This window comes from Schistocerca nitens, chromosome 8, assembly GCF_023898315.1.
Source record: "Schistocerca nitens isolate TAMUIC-IGC-003100 chromosome 8, iqSchNite1.1, whole genome shotgun sequence".
NCBI lineage: Eukaryota > Metazoa > Arthropoda > Insecta > Orthoptera > Acrididae > Schistocerca > Schistocerca nitens.
Window position 1 is genome coordinate 194,856,995 of NC_064621.1, and position 18,848 is coordinate 194,875,842.

Consider the following 18,848-nt stretch of genomic DNA (forward strand, 5'->3'; position numbering starts at 1 on the left):
GCTATCATGAGTTATTTGAAATATTTTGGGAAGCGAGGAATTTGACAGTTGAAGGTGAATTTAGTTTTGCATTGGCCATTCTGTGCTAAGATGAAAGCGCTACCTTCGTTCTTCGTTGGTTATGATGCAAATCTCCACATTTTCACATATTCATGCGCTGTATTTAGAGCCCCAGAAAGTATCTATACAACATCTTCAAGACTTCTCAGCTGAGTGACCAAAGCCAGATCGTCCACGTAAAAGAACTTCCTTGACTCTGTTACAGGGAGATCAGATGTATATAACTTGAGCAGAACTGGTACGAAAAATGAGCCATTGGGAGGGGGGAGGGGGCGGGGCGGGCATTAGACCATTATTAAATTTCATCTGTGCGTTTATTCGACTGCCGAGAACCACTTGAAAGTACCTTTAAGACAGTATGTGTTTTTTGAGGTCAAGTATAGTTTGGCAATGTATAACACTTGCGAGTTTGTAAATAACACTTGCGAGTTTGTACATGAGCATTGTTTTCGTCATGTACTATAGGCAGTTGCAAAATCAAAAAAAGCCGCGGATGTTTTAAGTCGCTATTGGAACCCAGCCTCTGTGTGTGTGGTTAAGCGAAATACTTGGTATCTGCTGGTTCTTTTATGGCTGAGTCCTGCCTGTTCGATGGGAGTAAATTAATAGATCTTTGGACCGGCTCTATACTGTATGTACAAAAAGGAAATGGTACAGAGCAGAATAACGTACACTATTCGTGGTGCCTTGCATTATATAACTATCTAAAACTTTTAAAACAATTGGACTAATCTTCTACAGGAATATAGAAAAATTAATAAATTTTGTAAAGACTGTAAATAAGATATTTCCTCATCCTTTGCAACACGTAAGACTTGTCACAGGCCTAATCGGCTATGAAGACAACTTCCACTTTATTCCCTGCTACGTTATCCGTCTCACGACCCGGTATTCTCCCATCAATCACATCAGCTGAAAAGAGAAGTCAAGTACAGTTAGATAACAGAAAAATGAGCAGGGAGTGAATCTTTTCCGAAGAGGGGTGTTATTCGATCTGTGGCAATTGTAAGGAGTTTATACAGCAGTAAGTCTTTTTACAGTGATAAGCCAAACAATATGACCACTGCCCGTCGCGACTTTGGATCCCGCCTGGTGACGTTGCGTCACGTGACGCTGTACCAAAAGTATGTAAGCGTAGCAGACACGGAAGGGGCATCACCGTAGGAAGATATGGGCTGAAAATGGGGAAATCCATTGAGGTTAGCGACTTTGATAAAGAGAAGATTATTACTACGAAGAGCGTGTGAACGAGTATCTCGAAAATGGCGAAGCTCGTCGATTTTTTACGAGCTACTGACGTGAGCATCTAGGGAAAGAGGTACAAAACAGTGAAACTACCACTAGGTGCTAAATGGTTGGACGTCCAAGACTCTTCATACAACGTGGTTTTCGGAGGCTTGTCTGCTCTGTAAAGTAGGACAGATGGTGGTCAGTGGAACTTCCGCCGAAAGAGCACAACGCTGGTGCATGCACAAGTGTTCCGCAGCACACTGTTCAGCGTATATTGTTGAACATGGAGCTCCGCAGCAGACTACACCTTAGTGTTCACAAGTTTATCCAAAGACATCGCAATACTAACCTTACGACTTATCTTAGAAGCTAGATTAAGAAAAGGCAAACCTACGTTTCTAGCATTTGTAGACTTAGAGAAAGCTTTAGACAATGTAAACTGGAATACTCTCTTTCAAATTCTGAAGGTGGAAGGGGTAAAATACAGGGAGCGGAAGGCTATTTACAATTTGTACAGAAACCAGATGGCAGTTATAAGAGTCGAGGGGCATGAAAGGGAAGCAGTGGTTGGGAAAGGAGTGAGACAGGGTTGTAGCCTCTCCCCGATGTTATTCAATCTGTATATTGAGCAAGCAGTAAAAGAAACAAAAGAAAAATTCGGAGTAGGTATTAAAATTCATGGAGAAGAAGTAAAAACTTTGAGGTTGGCCGATGACATTGTAATTCTATCAGAGACAGCAATGGACTTGGAAGAGCAGTTGAACGGAATGGACAGTGTCTTGAAAGGAGGATATAAGATGAACATCAACAAAAGCAAAACGAGGATAATGGAATGTAGTCAAATTAAATCTGGTGATGCTGAGGGAATTAGATTAGGAAATGAGACACTTAAAGTAGTAAAGGAGTTTTGCTACTTAGGGAGTAAAATAACTAAGGATGGTCGAAGTAGAGAGAATATAAAATGTAGACTGGCAATGGCAAGGAAATCGTTTCTGAAGAAGAGAAATTTGTTAACATCGAGTATAGATTTAAGTGTCAGGGAGTCGTTTCTGAAAGTATTTGTATGGAGTGTAGCCATGTATGGAAGTGAAACATGGACGATAACTAGTTTGGACAAGAAGAGAATAGAAGCTTTCGAAATGTGGTGCTACAGAAGAATGTTGAAGATAAGGTGGGTAGATCACGTAACTAATGAGGAGGTACTGAATAGGATTGAGGAGAAGAGAAGTTTGTGGCACAACTTGACTAGAAGAAGGGATCGGTTGGTAGGACATGTCCTGAGGCATCAAGGGATCACAAATTTAGCATTGGAGGGCAGCGTGGAGGGTAAAAATCGTAGAGGGAGACCAAGAGATGAATACACTAAGCAGATTCAGAAGGATGTAGGTTGCAGTAGGTACTGGGAGATGAAGAAGCTTGCACAGGATAGAGTAGCATGGAGAGCTGCATCAAACCAGTCTCAGGACTGAAGACCACAACAACAACAACATCGTCAATTACGAGTGCAGTGGGCACGGGACCATCGAGATTCGACCGTCGATGAATGGAGACGTGTCGGCTCTTTTGGTGAATAATATTTTTGCTATACTGCTTCAATAATTGTCTCCACAAACGCTGCCATCGAGAAGAGCGTTGGCACGAAAGGTGCAGCGCACGACGGACGCAGATTGGTGGGAGCAGTATTGTGCTATGAGAGGCATTCTCCTGCGTTGCACAGGACCTGTGGTATTAGTAGAAGACACGCTGACAGCTGAGATCCACTGGCACCCCTTCATGCGTCCGCGTCTCGGAACCATAGCCGTGCTACAGTGGTTTGAGGAGCGTTATAGTGAACTCACGTTGATGTCTCGGCAACCAAATTCATCTAATGTAAATGCTATGGAACTCATCCAGGTTGCTGTCGGGCACCATCACCGCGTACACAAATCGGCGGCACGTTATTTACACGAATTACGTGACCTGTGCATACCTACCAACCTACCAACGAACTGCGTGATCCCCGATACGCAGAATCTATGATGTATTTCGTTCCAAAGACGGACAAGCAAGCTGTTAAGAAGATGGTTATAATGCTTTGGCCCACCAATGTATCTGTAAAATTGGGAACCATAGAAGCTGGAAACAAGTTTAAAATGTTTCTGTAAAAGAATGTTAAAAATTAAGCGTAAAAATTAGATATTGTCATTCTTACACTTATTAATCTGTGATATATCGCTGATTTTATCTCTTGTTTGTTGATGTCCAGTAGCACTGTCGTTGAGAGCCTACGTTATACTGAGGCTGCCTCGTAAGGGACTGCGTGCGTCAATTAGAAAGTCGGTGGTAGGCGACGGCGTATCACTTCCAACAGGACCATGCCTAGTACAGCACTGTGGCGTTCAAACGAAACTGTTAGTTGACGGCTCTTGTACCGTAGCACACGAAATGACAGTAAAAAGAATAGGTGACGGAAGTGATCTACGGAAACCCTTTTCCTGTAGACAGAATAGGTTGTTGGGACATCGTCTGTGACACTGGAGAATAGTTTACTTGCTAGTAGAGGGGAAAAACTGCGTTGAAGGTGAAATTAAATTGCACTAACATTCAGTCAGACCTTGATAAGATTTCAAATTTGTCCAAAGATTAGTAATTTGCCTTGATGTCCAAAAATGGAAGACCGTTCACTCCACAAAAGGTGAAAGCTTAGTATGCTCTGACTACAATGCAAGTGATTTGCAAATGGAGTCAGTCACGTCACACAATTACCTGACTGTAATAAATGTTGGGTGCATGAAATTAAATGATCACGTAGGCTTAATCATAGGTGGAGCACTTGGCAGACTTCGCTTCATTGGCGGAACAAAGGATTAACGCCGGCAGTCCGAAAGATAAGAGTGCATGCAGGCCGGCCGGGGTGGCTGAGCGGTTCTAGGCGCTACAGTCTGGAACCGCGCGACCTCCACGGTAACAGGTTAGAATCCTGCCTCGGGCATGGATGTGTGTGATGTCCTTTGGTTAGTTAGGTTTAAGTAGTTATAAGTTCTAGGGGACTGATGACCTCAGAAGTTAAGTCCCATAGTGCTCAGAGCCATTTGAACCAGTACTTGCTAAATATCCTAAACTTTTTCTCATGTGTGTGAGACCCGCAGCAGATAGGAATAACAGGGAACACTGAACACTGCAGTACGTACATCAACAACTTTTTTTGATCTATGACAGAGAGTCACTTAGAAACCGAAACACCGGAACGGTTAGACAGTTGGAGATAGATATCAACTACCCCTCGAGAGCGTACTTATAGAATTTCAGGGATCACTGTTATGTGAGATGTCTAGGAATATACTGCAGTTACATTCTTCTTGTTCAATTGGGTATCAGTAAGACAGTGATTACAGTGAGCACAGAGTGTATAAAAATACATTTAATTTGGTGTGGGAGAGAGAGTGATAAGTATGACGATAAGCCTTTTCTTTTACACAAGCACAGTGGAAGAAATTACGATAGGTACTGCTCTCAATCTTCTGCAACATGAACTTGGACTAATTAACTTTGAAAGTTTTCGTCCTATTAACGATAATTACCTCTTCTCTCTTGTAGTGCGGCCATGAAGATGACGATGCGACGGTCGTCTTCTTGAAGATTATTCCCGTGCAGCCTAAGATTTAACCTAATGGTTCATGACGCGCACAGGGGAGAACAGTTGTACCTCAAGCTCGTAGAAATAAAATATTTAGTCACATATAGAAAAATAAATAATTCAAAAGCCAAGATTGCTTAAACAATGTTTACTAGATGACCGGTTTCAACACATACCTTTAGTGTGTTGAAACCGGTCATCTAGTAAACAGTGTTTAAGCGATCTTGGCTTTTGAATTATTTATACAACAGAGTGATCGTCCCATAACACACTATGTGTTCACTGCAACATATAGAGAAAGCCACGTCGGTACACCAAGGCGTACGAGAACAAGAGAGCTATATTGCAAGCATTAAAACAGGAGAGGTAGTATCAAAAAAATTTAAGACATGGCTTTTTTAAGTTTTCTACCTCCCTCTAGATTACACTAATGCGACATAATAATAAATAATATATCTTCGGTGAATCACCTGCCTCTTGTATGAGTTAATACATGAGGCCTTTCAGCAATAATATTTCACTCTCATCATACGACAATCGAACGGGAAGAACTCCTGACACGTGAAACGATGGAAAGTACCTTCGGACATGCACGTCACCGTGATTTGCATAGTTTAAATGTGTGGAAGTAGATGTGAAGTTACGTCGCGTCAAACCGATTGCAGAGGTCTCCGTGTTTAGTACAATAAGAAACTGGAGAGCGTGGAAGAGGTCAAGAAAGACAGAAAACACGTCAATAGACTAATGATGTTAAAAATACTTGCTCAAAATTTTAACACTAATAAACATTTTATCTGACTGTTATAGTCCTAGATTATTTGTTGGGTGTGTATTAATCATATTTTTTTCCTACTTACACAGCAAAATAAGTATCAGTAGAGTAGCTTTTCCGTAGATCGTGAAGCACGTCTTCATAACTTGTAACAATCTGCATATCGTCTTTACAGAGCGATGCCGCGAAAACGTGTCTGTGCCGCGATCAGTGGCGGCTGCTGTGTAAGAGCGCAAGAGCACGTGAAGGCCCTAACTTTCCACACATTGCGGATTTATTGGTTATTTTTCTTTGAATGCTGTCAAACTTACCATAAATGTTGCCGTCTGAAAGGTACGGCACTTAAATCTACCTTTCTACCGGTCCTCTATATTCCGTGTCACTCAGCATCAACATCACGAGTACACCTTCTTTTGTGCACGTTTTAAGGAGCTTTTGCGCACGCGCAACTCGCGTGTTGCAATTGCCTTACGTGCCAAATACATACGGATTTAGTAAACAACGTCCACTGTAGACGATGAGTACAACTAGCCCTTGCCACTCAACAAGAAGTTTACATAAGTTGCGCCAGGTCGTCGCACACTGCGGCAGACTTTATCGCCGTTCGCTCGGCATAAATCCTGCTAGACGATAGCTCACTTCTCAGATACGCTAATTCTCTTACTATATACTGTAGTTAAATTGGATCTGGCGTCACTATGTGTTAAAGCTGTACTGGCAGTAAACCTACACTCCTGGAAATGGAAAAAAGAACACATTGACACCGGTGTGTCAGACCCACCATACTTGCTCCGGACACTGCGACAGGGCTGTACAAGCAATGATCACACGCACGGCACAGCGGACACACCAGGAACCGCGTTGTTGGCCGTCGAATGGCGCTAGCTGCGCAGCATTTGTGCACCGCCGCCGTCAGTGTCAGCCAGTTTGCCGTGGCATACGGAGCTCCATCGCAGTCTTTAACACTGGTAGCATGCCGCGACAGCGTGGACGTGAACCGCATGTGCAGTTGACGGACTTTGAGCGAGGGCGTATAGTGGGCATGCGGGAGGCCGGGTGGACGTACCGCCGAATTGCTCAACACGTGGGGCGTGAGGTCTCCACAGTACACCGATGTTGTCGCCAGTGGTCGGCGGAAGGTGCACGTGCCCGTCGACGTGGGACCGGACCGCAGCGACGCACGGATGCACGCCAAGACCGTAGGATCCTACGCAGTGCCGTAGGGGACCGCACCGCCACTTCCCAGCAAATTAGGGACACTGTTGCTCCTGGGGTATCGGCGAGCACCATTCGCAACCGTCTCCATGAAGCTGGGCTACGGTCCCGCACACCGTTAGGCCGTCTTCCGCTCACGCCCCAACATCGTGCAGCCCGCCTCCAGTGGTGTCGCGACAGGCGTGAATGGAGGGACGAATGGAGACGTGTCGTCTTCAGCGATGAGAGTCGCTTCTGCCTTGGTGCCAATGATGGCCGTATGCGTGTTTGGCGCCGTGCAGGTGAGCGCCACAATCAGGACTGCATGCGACCGAGGCACACAGGGCCAACACCCGGCATCATGGTGTGGGGAGCGATCTCCTACACTGGCCGTACACCACTGGTGATTGTCGAGGGGACACTGAATAGTGCACGGTACATCCAAACCGTCATCGAACCCATCGTTCTACCATTCCTAGACCGGCAAGGGAACTTGCTGTTCCAACAGGACAATGCACGTCCGCATGTATCCCGTGCCACCCAACGTGCTCTAGAAGGTGTAAGTCAACTACCCTGGCCAGCACGATCTCCGGATCTGTCCCCCATTGAGCATGTTTGGGACTGGATGAAGCGTCGTCTCACGCGGTCTGCACGTCCGGAACGAACGCTGGTCCAACTCTCCCAGGTGGAAATGGCATGGCAAGCCGTTCCACAGGACTACATCCAGCATCTCTACGATCGTCTCCATGGGAGAATAGCAGCCTGCATTGCTGCGAAAGGTGGATATACACTGTACTAGTGCCGACATTGTGCATGCTCTGTTGCCTGTGTCTATGTGCCTGTGGTTCTGTCAGTGTGATCATGTGATGTATCTGACCCCAGGAATGTGTCAATAAAGTTTCCCCTTCCTGGGACAATGAATTCACGGTGTTCTTATTTCAATTTCCAGGAGTCTATTTTGTGGGTTCCTGAATGAGTTATATTATATTAACTTATCAATTTTATCATACAGTAATCCATTTGAGGCCCTGACAATCATAGGGGCCTAAAGCACATCACCGTCGACTGTGAGATTGTAGCATTTCTTCATGCCTCTGTAACCTGTAGATCTTACGCTTCATCTGTGGTATAGGTCCACACTTTATATAAGAAAATTCATGAAAAGCTGTATATGTGATATTCACTTAAATGTGGGATCGACGACGGTGTACTTTAGGCCCTTATGGATCTCAGCGGCTAATTTGTATTCTAGTCAAGTGGCCATGTTGATTGACATTACTGCTTGAGTTTAATCACTTTGTGTTTGGAGTTCGCCGCAAAGGACGTGGGCCGCCGAGAACAGATCCTTTGATTGAGAGAGTGGTGAAATCAAATATGCGTGACTACAAGCAAAAATTTAACAACATTAGCACAGGTTGTGTGGGTACAGCGTTAGAATATCTGATTTCCAGCCCGGAAGTAAATTAGTTAACTAATACATGTGTTAGGGATGTTGTGCACTTGTCCGAGACAAAGGAAAAGCACGAAAACTGCCACTTACATGAAAATTCGGAGTGGAGAGTAGCGAAAGCTTACACATTATTTCGTTATTATGTACAATACAAAATAATTCAACAAAAACAATTCTTCCTTTGGTCATGTAAGCTATGCATCTTATTATTACTACATTGTTATTATTACTGGCAGTGGTTTTAGTTGTGTAACCTTGTTGATATGCACAACGGTTATACAGCAGATGCTATTAATTTCACACTCTCAGGTTTATCTGAATCCAAAAATTTGTGAGCACCCAGAATGTATACTCACGAGCCGTCACTGCCCCCGATGAACCAATTACAGGCATCTAGTACATTCACGATCCCGTTACATGACGTAATGACTACACTGCCGCAGTAAAAACGGTTAATCGGCGATTCTAATCAAGTATCTGCACCGCTAAGATGCAGAACAGTTTTTCATTACGCACTACTGCTTCATTTCAACCCATGAAACTTGGTTAAAAAGTCACAATTTTAACTGTCGTCTAATAATCCGAGTCTGCTGAAATTAGCCTCAAGACCTGACCAGTGCACAGGAGACACACAACGTAGCAGTTTCCTACCGACCCTTTAAAGCATCCTTGGTCGTCACAGAAAATAAAACTTCTCATAATTAGAGGTGAAAAATATTACTTCCAGAAAGTCACATGAAAATAAAACTCGCCAGCTTCCATGAAAGGCCACCCAGTTTAATCAAGCCTCAATACACTTCACCATAACCCTAGTACCCAGTCCAGTTAACTGATTCGGTGCAGGGAGGCCGCTTATTTAAGTTCGCAGGGTGTATACCACCCACCACTCGACGTCCAGAAATATCCATCATTTATTCCTGCCATAAAGCAATCGCTCTCTTATTTGTGCGCCCACACTAAAATGAAAAAGTTGGCCTTCCAAGCTCGTAATTGCCAGTAACACCTCACTACCTCGTTCAAGCCTTCTAAATAATTAGAACGCCTGTTCATAGGTAACATATGTTGCAATACCGTCACAAACAGCGAGTGGTTTATGACGTTTCACTTCACGACTAATGTTGTGCTACATTCCTTTGCTGCTCGTAACTGTTGGAATCCTCATCGTGAGATCATGTCGTTCGTGTTTCAGGTATGAAGATGCAACTGCTGGGTTCCGTACTGCCGACGAATCTATGAATTCCTGAAAATAGCTTACATGTGTTGTGATTTCTGAAAACGGATCTACAGTGGAATCGCTGGGTCTTTGCCAATGTTCGTATCATTCAGGCAAAAGAAACCGCTGTATTTTAGACATCGTGCCACATATCTCACTTTCGTTTAAGTAGCTATGAATAACATACCGAAATTCTTTTCACTCAGTCGTATATTCCTGGTTACTGTTATTAAATCATCTCCAAGGTTGTTACTGCCAAATATCTGACATCATGTGGTCAAGGCAGCCGAAGCCAACGATCATCCAGTAAACCACAAAATATATTTGCTAAGCAAAATTGTCGTCTTCCATACATACTCCGTAACACGGTAGGCGAGCTTTCCGGACAGCTGGAAATAGGGAAGTTAGCTAGAGCCCCGTTCACGTCGGGTAAACTCGAGTTTGTAGAGGCTTAAGCGCAGAGCAGGGCAAAGAATAATCCGCGAATAGAAACAAACAGACGTAGGCTAGCGCTTCACCTCAACCTAACATGACAAAGAAAACAGACATGCAAAAACTAAATCGCAAACATAAGCGAGTCGAAAAGGAAACACCCAGGAGAAAATGCCAAATAACCGTTTTCTTCTTTTCAGCTGAGCTATCCAAGCACGAATGATGACTTGTCCTCACAGCTTGACCCTCGAAAGGCAAAGGTCCCGAGTTCAAATCTCGGTTCGGGACAGAGTTTTAATCTGCCACGAAGTTTCATCATCAAACATATTCATGAAAAAAATGCACAAATGCATTTGAAAATTGCAATAAATTCTCTAAATGCGTTGTGTTAAGCATTAAACATACGTAAATGGTGTAATTTTCATTATTGAAATCACCATTACTTGGATAAAATAACGGAGGTTCACTTTAATCTTTACTTTCTACGTAATGGCAGATTTACGGTCAGTTGATGAGTAATAAACGATTTTTCCTTCATTAAACTCAATTTTATCTTTATTCGAGGCGCTGTGCTCAGTAACCGTCTATTTTTCCTAATCTCGATATTTCAATGTGCCACTGGTGCCGTACACAGTTTTTCAAAACTGTTCATCCGGATTACAGACCAATATACTTGCTTCCTCACTGACACGTAATATAAATTCGAGGAACTCAGAAGCCAGAATGTCTTATAATACGGTAGCTTGTGTCAGTTCCCTCACTTAACATTGAAATTATGCTTGACTTATTCAGTGTCCTCAGATCCTGAAACTAAATTTCATATAATTTGACTCGGGGGAGCCACCGCAATAAGGAACCTAAATAAAAAATCTCCTGGGAAAATTAACTCACCAGTGTGACTCATAACTGCGGCCCTAAAATTCGCCTGTGCCTGCGTTTACTAATGTTCCGCCTCTACGGACGCCGCTAATAAAACGAAAGAATACCAAAAGATGACCCAAAGAGCAAATACTTGTCTCATCTTCAGGCAGCAATTAAAAAACTGCGCACTGCACTAGATTATTGCAGACGAAATGAGAACATTTCATTTCAGTTTACAATGCAAAATTAAACCACAATATTTTCAGACTTAAATGGTAACACACCTCGCGTTTCTAGACGCACAGAAAGTTTTCGATCATGTAGATGGGAAAATATTATGGAATATACCATACAAGAAAGGATATCCTCATCAAATAACAAAGGTGATATAAAGCCCATATAGAGATGTAGAAATAAAAATAAAAGCTAACCTTGCTATTTTGGAAGACTTGCCTACAAATCTAGGCTCCGAGAAACGTGTACTTCTCACTCACGCTTTTTAATATGTACGTTTACGATAATACAGTTGACACATAGAAACAGCAAACTGATTCAGGCTTGAGATTATCACATAAAATATGTTTAAATATAATATTTTTGCAGATGGCAATATAATCGTACAACACAGCGAAACCTCGCTAGTAAGGTCCATCTATAGATTTAGCTAGCCTTCTTAAGAATATAATATGAAATATATCCTCTCCATATAGAAAAGTGATGACTTTCAAACAGAATACGAAGGTCACAATAAGAATTAAAATAATGGAACAAGTTAGTCACCACAGTTATCTCGGAAATATTATGAACTTCCAGAATGAACTGAACATTGAAAACAGGCTGCTGAAATATCTAATGAAATGGAAACAGTCGATAGAAAATTAAGGAACAAATTTTGAAAGACATGAAAATCAACTTTTACGACTTAATGACCCTCTCTGCAATGATATTTAGAAGTGGAACAATTACTAAAACGCAAGAAAGTAATGTCCAAGAGGCTAAAATGAACTTTCTGAGAGGAGTGAAAGGCTGCACAAAACAAAGCAGTCAAAGAAATGAAAACATAAGAGCAGAGCTTCGGGAATGTGCTATGAATAAGAAGATCAAGTTTAATCGACGGGGCAAACTAGAGCATCTACAAACAATGCGGTATTCGAGACTAGCTAAACAAACCTCATATTTCAGACCTCTAGGTACATGGTCCGTAGGAGGACCAAGAAAAGTATGGGTGGGTACTTAGAAACGAAATAAGCCTATGGCGTAGGTCATGGTGAAAGAATCAGAAATTAAAAACATTGTTCTTGAATTGAATAACTCTTTGAATAATAGTATAAGCAATGCGAGTCGTAGTAATTACTTTGTAACAATATTTAAGGAAATATCAATAACAACAACACTAGCCTGAGCGAGCAGCAACTACAGCCACGGTAATCTAGAACGAATACAGTGCGAAGACTGAGAGCTAGAAAGTTCAGTATTTTTTTTTTTTTTTGCATCAATCTCATTTACATTGATTTCCCAGATGCTGAAGTTGCGACATCCTTAAATGAAGAATGAAATATTTCTTAGAAATTATTAATAATATTTTCCTACTTATCGGCCTCTCCTATTACGCAATAACAGTTTAAAAATTAGTCATCCTTTGCTTGTATCTGAAATTAATATTTTAGAGAGGATTAAAAAAAAAAAGAATATTTGTTACTTGACCGTCAAGGGCTTTCTTTTTGTTTACCTTGTTGGTAGGAAAATTCCTCTTGTACATAATCAGGAGTCTGAATTGGTTTTGGCACACTTCTGCGTGCGAGTTGTACAAGGGGCAATAAAATGAAAACGGGAAAGATGGAAAAAATTACATAACCCTTTTATTATTTCAAAACTACTCGCTATAAAAGTTAATATATTTATCCTACTGTGGGGGGTCCAACATGTTGCCTAGTTTCTTTCGACTACACTGAAGAAGTATCTCAGTGAAGCCTTCCACAGCACCCCCATTTCTCCCCATGAGATTTCCATACTTTTGGAAACCTGAAGAGAGAAATTCGTAGCCGTCGATTTCCTTCAGACGAAGAGATGTAGCCGGCCGGGGTGGCCGAGCGGTTCTAGGCGCTACAGTCTGGAACCGCGCGACCGCTACGGTCGCAGGTTCGAATCCTGCCTCGGGCATGGATATGTGTGATGTCCTTAGGTTAGTTAGGTTTAAGTAGTTCTAAGTTCTAGGTTCTAGGGGACGGATGACCTCAGCAGTTAAGTCCCATAGTGCTCAGAGCCATTTTTGAAGAGATGTACGCCTTTGTGCAGCCACAAACATCTTTCCATTAAGTCATTCACTGCCTTGCCTCGAATGGGATTAGTTTATTAACAGTGTGGCAGTTACCGTTGAAACAGTAAAATGTTTACTTACTCTTTTTCCATCTGTCTCGTTTTCATTTCGAAATATTAGTAGCAATTGCCAATATTTTGACATGAGCTGTATTAGGTATTGAAAGAATATATATTGGTGACATAAGAAAATTTATGCCCGACCGGGACTCGAAACCGGTCTTTCCCGCTTACCACGTGCGATCGCCTTAAAAGTCTCGGCCATCCGTGGCCGGTTCCGGGACCGACCCAAGCCTCCATGTGGTGTCCCTAAGCGCTCGCAACAGGCATGCATGTCTAAAAAAGAAGACGTTGTACCAATAAATCTTTTTCATTTGGCTGCCCCTTACAAAAACGGCTAGCGTTTTGTGACGGGGCTTTTTAACATTATGATTTCACTTTCCGATGCTGAAAGTTCCAAATGATGTGTAAATTTTCATTCACTCTGGCCGTTTCAAATATTTTAGTTCCAGATTCAGTATTCCACAACATTCTTATCAATTTCTGCAATTTCAGAATTCTCATATCTGCGCGTTAGAGAGGTTTTCAAGACTATTACTCTAAAACTACTGTTTTATAAAATGTTTTGAATTTAATTAATGAAGTTTAGAAATCCCTTTCATTCAAACCAGTTTTTCAGAAACAGTCAGTGGTAATAAAACTACACAGCGAATAAGGTTAATGATCAGATAGTTATTCCCCTGCAAACTGTACCTACTGGTTTGGAATAGATACGTCATTACCTTAGCAGAGTTATAGTTGAAAATTAATTTTTCTTTATTTCACTTTCTTATATAAAATATAATTATTTAAAAACCAGCAGCACTTAAGATGCGCTTAAATAATGCGAAATAACTAAGAAGTCAGTATTCGTTAAACGGTTCCACTTCACAGACACGCATACAGTTGTCTAACATCTCGTTGTATGTGTGAGATCTCTTATTTGAAATACATCACAGTCATTTTTTTTTTTTTTTTGTGTTCCAGTGTTCCTGTCGCTTAGTGTTCTGAGTTGGTATGCGATGTCCGGAAGCCGGCGCCCACTGGCGTGCTGGAGCAACCTAAGGTATACTATAGCATCCTTTTCCCTTCTGCTTGCACTTCAGGATTAAATAACTCCAAGAAATAAAGCTCAAAGTTTTACATTAAATGAAATTATAGAAATAGGATACCTGTTATTTGCAGTCCACAGGATATCATAGATATTCACATTTCATTGAAAAATTAGGTTGTGGTTTCGGTCCACAGTTATAAATAAGACCTCATTTCAGCTGCATGGAGATACAAAGTTATGTTGCAGTGTATCTTAAGAACAATACGTTAAATAATTCGTTATACTGTCATCGGTATCTAATGTGTTTCAAAACGCCGCGCTTAAAAACAGAATTTTGCGGTGCTCGTACCTCGGGTTCTGTTAATGATAAAAAGTAGGGTTTAAGGGTTTTGGACAGCCCTTTGGCTGGGGACTATTTGTGCACCCAACAGAAGCATCGTCTTGGTGCCACTATCGTTCAGTATGGGGTCAAAGTATAATATTACACACCTTCTTCTGCTTAGATAAAAGTAGAAAATCGGTTGGCTCTTTTTGTATTTGAAGTGGTTTACGGTGTACTTCATAGGACTTATTGAGGGACCGCTAGTTCATCTGCAGTTCTTCAGGAAACCGCAAAAAAATTTCTTCCTACATTTTCGTCACCAGCGGACGAAAATCCAGCTGATTCCTAGATTACTATGCATAGAAAGTGCCTGTAATTTTTATGATGTATTCCTAAGATCCTAATCTCGTACAACCTTGAAAATTTTCTTCATATCTGCAATAAATTCTGAGATGCAGAGGTTCAAATTTACCTTACCTGCACACGTAAGCCACGCACGTAAAATATGGTGTCACACGAAAACGTAGTTTACAAAGTGACGTAGCACGAAGTAATATACTGTAAATGGTCTGCTTTATCATCTGAAAACCCCACGTTGTAATACTGAAGCACATACAAATTTATTTTCTCGTAAAATCCGGTCTCAGGTGTAAAATTAGTTTTGCATTATTTCGCTTTCACATAAGTAAACTATCTACGTGTTACTCAGCAGAACATTTCTTCTCCTATGAGTTACATGCTCTCCTGCAGCAAGGAAAAGAAGGAAACCAGAAGAAAAATGCTCCTGTCGGAGCACAAAAAATGAGAATATGTTTCTCTTTAATTAAAAGCCTGCTGACTTAAAAGTGAAGTACTAGCTGCCGTATTCTACCTTCCTCAGTTAAAATGTCTCCCAAAGATTTTGGTATGTAAAGATATTCACACATTTTTATGCTCTGAGGGAATAAGACAGTGGCAATGATAAAGAGGCGAAAAAGTAATAAATACTGGAAGATAGTAGACAGTGGTTGTGTTATAGAAGGGGCGAAGAAGACAATGGCAGAGTGAGAGAAAGACAGTGTAACGTAGTTGACAGTGACAGAACAATTCTAGGAAAAGATTGTGGGAGACAATGCCAAGAAGGGGAAGGGGGGATAAAGCGAAAGAGAAATTGGAGGTGGATGATAGCCAGTGATACTGAGAGAAATAGTTTATGACAACGACAACGAGGAAGAGAGTGATAGTGACAGTGAGAAGAGACAGCAGCAGTAGGAAGGAAGGAATAAGATATTAGCAGTAAGGGAGAACAAGATGGAGACAGTGAGATGAGATTGTAGTTGTTGGGTAGAGCGAAGAGGTCTGTGGCAGTGACACAGGAGACAGTGACAGAGAGACACAAAGAGATAATGACAATGAGTTAGAATGAGTGAGTGAGTGAGAAAGGAAAACTAGGAGTGCATGAGTATGAACGACTTACAGTGATGGAATGGCGAGTGTGACTGGCGGTAAGTTCCTATGGGACCTAACTGCTGAGGTCATCAGTCACTAGGCTTACACACTCCTTAATCTAATTTAAACTAACTTACGCTAAAGACAACACACACACCATGTCCGAGGGAGGACTCGAGCCTCCGATGTGGGGAAGGGGCCGCACGAACCGTGGCAAGGCGCCTCGGCAGCAGTCCGCGCGGCTACACCGCGCGGTGAGTGTGAATTACAGTTTGGCAATCTTGTCGAAGTTCGAAGTTTGAGGTAGTTTGCAAGTTCAATAAAAGTAATAATACGAATACGTTCGCATTCCAAAATTTTTGGAAATTTTTTTAAAGGTGTAGAGGAAGTCAGAATGACACAGTTAGTGCCCAATTTCTCAGTCAGAGTCTCTTAAATAACCAGAAACATATTCGAAATTTCTTTGCTCCGATAGGAGCATTTTTCCGCCGGTTACCATATATTCGTATTCTATGCGGATCAGTAAATGCACAGTGAGTAATTGTATAGTATTCAGAGAACGCGTAGGTCAAATGTGTGTGTCTTAGATACATATTACCTTCCGTATGAGTCAACGGAGAGAACTGAATATATGCAAAATGCGGAATGATTTTAGGGACCAACAGGCACGGTGATTTTTTTTTGGCGGGATTTCTCAGGAGTCACACGTGCTCTGGAACACAGTTACATATATATTTTAGGACTTAGGAAACTTCATTGTAGCACTGAATTTAATCACCGCTGAAAAGATCTCAAAAATTAAATATGTAAAGGCTATTACCTAAAACTTAAATAGATGCAAACTGTACCCGATTTGTGCCGAAGCTCAGATTCAGATGCTGGATACCGACATTCAGTTGACAGGGAACAGAAGTGAGTTTTCATTTCAGTAGATCTGTCAAGAAAGCACTCACCACAAAAGAACTAAAGCGTACCGCGTTTAGCGTGTTTCTAACTTTATGGTCATTGGTCGTCTGGCAATTGGAGGATTGTTATGGAGCGTTGTGTCATGGTAACATTGCAATGGGCGTATGTGCACCTTGTGTTTGTAGGCCAGTTTGTGCCCGAATGCGTGGAGAAAAGATGCTGCTAGTCGTTTATTGCGCCCAATTTAGTCTTCTGTCCTGGTTAAGGGAGGAAGTAAAACCGGGAAACGACTGAACGAGCACTTCAGTGACTTCCAAGGTGGGGAAGATATGCAGAACTGAACAGAGAAACTTATGAAATGAAGAAATTGCTAATCACACCAGTTTAGATTTACAGTGGTTAAACGATTTGCTAGCTTTCGTATGATTAATTTTGACTGCCTTTTGAAATTTGAGTTTGGTTTATATGCTTAAACGGCCACCGAGCGAGGTGGCGCAGTGGCTAGCACACTGGACTCGGATTGCTGAGTTAGGTTTTCCGTGATTTCCCTAAATCTTTCCAGGCAAATGGTTCCTTTGAAAAGGCATAGCCGACTTCCTTCCCCGTCCTTTCCTAATCCGATGAGACCGATGACCTTGCTGTCTGGTCTCCTCCCCCAAACAACCCAACCTTAAACGGCCGTAGGCCAATATACGGTGCTTATTATTTAATGCTAGGTAGATGGAAGAATGAAATTCTCCACATACATAAACATTGTAGTCCTATAACTGCAACTTAACACTGTGATAAAATTATAACAGTAAATAATAGCTGTAATAGGGTCTATGAGCCCTGACGACTGGCTAGTTATGCTCCACTTGCGTCTGTGATATCGGCACTCGTTTGGTCTTATATCTCTAACTGCTCCGTCTTTGGTTTTCCGGCTTGGCGTGTGGCCGAGCTCTCTCGCTGGTCGGCTTTCAACGAGCCAACATGTTTTGAAGGCAGGCCCTCGTCTCGATCCGCTGCGCCAGGGCCTCGCCGTCCTCGCCGTCCTTGTCATTTTGCCGGGTGCCGGGTGTACGGTGCTGATTATTCGACGCGTTTGAGTGCGAAATGGTGGTGGGTCCGTTGTCTCAGGCTGGACATCTTCTCATTGCGTAACTGGAAGCATTAAGTTAACGTATGATTCATATGCTGCTGTTAACCTGTGAAGATTTGTGAAACGTATGGTGGCATGTTGTATCTGCCGGAGATCGGCTGAGGATGGTTCTGAATAAGAGAGTGTTATACTGAACTTACGAAGGTGTTTACTGCTTGTTCTAAAGGTTCCTTGCAGTGTTAATTTGATGGATTATGTTAATTAGTGTGGCCTCCGCCCAGTTTTGGTTTTGGACTTTCTTTTAATATGAAGGGTAGAGCTTTGTAAGTCACTGTAATTTTAATTGTACTTTTATTTGGTAAATGTGTCTTTGATTGTCAGTTATGTTACAGGTAGTCGTATAGTTAGTAATCCTTGCATGGTCTTGAAAAGCTGAATCACGAGTTGAATTTGTTTGGCGCGTGAATTATTTGCTGTTGCAGAAATGGTCTGGTATGTAGGGCAGATGGGGTTCGTCGGCTTGGCGGGCAGGCTGAGATCATGTGTGTGTGCGGCGTGTTTTATGCCCTGGTTTGCAGCCTGATCAACTTCGAAATTGCTTTTCGATGCTTTCTACTCGTTTGATCCGAGTACCACCGTGTATAAGCCGCGCTCCCATCCTTTAGTTAAGTATCCGGCCTGTTGGCCGGGACGGACGAGATCTTTTTATAAGTAACACAGAGTGAATCATTAGTGTTGTATAACTTTTGGTTACGTCAGCAATGAACTGAACAGTGGGCTTATGGTGTTGACTGTCTGTGAGCCTTTTGAAATCAGATCTAATTATTATCTTTAAAATATTGTTTGTTCTATTAATTCATGGTAGACGGTTAAA

The 18,848-nt window shown here is 42.0% G+C and overlaps 1 protein-coding gene across 1 annotated transcript in view; it reads left to right on the forward strand.

The window, feature by feature from the left end:
- Positions 1-18,848, forward strand: part of LOC126198934 (uncharacterized) — a 1,245,788-nt gene that overhangs the window by 376,463 nt on the left and 850,477 nt on the right. The window contains exon 2 of the mRNA XM_049935572.1: positions 14,171-14,249. The gene's annotated coding sequence lies outside the window, so the exon portion shown is untranslated. The remainder of the gene's footprint in view (positions 1-14,170; positions 14,250-18,848) is intronic.